The sequence below is a fragment of the Papaver somniferum genome, chromosome 1 (genome assembly GCF_003573695.1).
Source record: "Papaver somniferum cultivar HN1 chromosome 1, ASM357369v1, whole genome shotgun sequence".
NCBI lineage: Eukaryota > Viridiplantae > Streptophyta > Magnoliopsida > Ranunculales > Papaveraceae > Papaver > Papaver somniferum.
In genome coordinates this window covers 74,230,054-74,231,417 of record NC_039358.1, presented here as the reverse complement: position 1 = coordinate 74,231,417, position 1,364 = coordinate 74,230,054, and positions in this window count along the sequence as shown.

The following is a 1,364-nucleotide window of genomic DNA, read 5'->3' as shown; positions in this document are numbered from 1 at the left end:
CTAGTTCGCGAACTGGCGGAAGTTCTCGACCGAGAATTTCTGCTGAGTTTTGGAAAAACTCAACCGATGTACCTAAGTCCGCGAACTTGTTTATGAGCTTAAGTGATTATGATCTAAAGATGATTTGTGAACACAAATATTAAATTTTCAAGGAATGCTTTATGCAAAACGTGGCTATAATGTTCATAGACCGATTCAATCGAATCGAATCATCTTTGCTTCAATTGTGTCTTGTGTAGTTACATAAGATCTCATAGAAATTGAACGACTCTTTAACTAGTTCGTGTGAGCCATATAAACTAGTTATGGTGAAGAAGAAAATGGATGGTATGAAACACTCATATGGTTAACCGTTGGTTACTGTGTTGAACCAACATATACATACACGTTTGGGCATGGTTTTCACAAACCAAGTAAACGTGTGTGGCATTGTGTGTGACAAGCTAAATATTTCGATCTAACGGTTGAAAGATATTAGCTTGAATCTAAATCAGGTTTTCATCTAACGGTGGATATGGTTTGCTTAGTATCTAAGGAAAAACCCTGATTTGAAGACTATATATAGGAGACATCTAGCAAGGGGTAAAGGTAATCCCCACACGTCCGTGTGCTACTAGTGCTCTCGCTAGAGTCGATCTCCATTAACTCTTGAGTTTCTTCTCTAAAATCGATTTAACGACTTAAATACTTCATTGGGATTGTGAAGCCAGGCGAATACTACTTTTATCGTAGTTGTATGATCTGATCTTGCATCTTCTATCGTACGAGTACAATCTTTGATTGGCTTGAGATCGTGAGAGTTCTCCGATAGGCAAGATAAAGTAATCACAAACATCTTCGTCTCTCTATTTGTGATTCCTCAACAAACCGCCTGTGTAGTCAGAAAGGATTGTTTTGAGTAGGTGATTGATTAATCTAGGCTGTTCTTCGGGAATATAAGACCGGATTATCAATTGGTTTCTGATTCACCTAGATTATTTATAATCGAAGACGAAACAGATTTAGGGTTTATCTGTGGGAGACACATTTATCCTCTTTGATATACTTTTCTGTGGGAGACGAATTTTTTTATTGTTAAGCCTGCGATTGTGTTCATAGCAACTCTTAGTTGTGGGTGAGATCAACTAAGGGATTCAAGTGTGCAGCATCCTGCTGGGATCAGAGGCGTAGGAGCTGCAGATGGGGAAAAACGATTTGCTAGTTTTTAAGGAATTGAGGAGACGACCGTACGGAGGAGACTCCTCGAACCGAGCGAAATGTTAAACCTCACACAGATGCATTGTTGCAAAGGGGGTGCTTTAGATTCGAGAGATCAATCTGTAGTACTCCGGCCTAAATCAAGACAATGACCGTTCCAGAGTAAA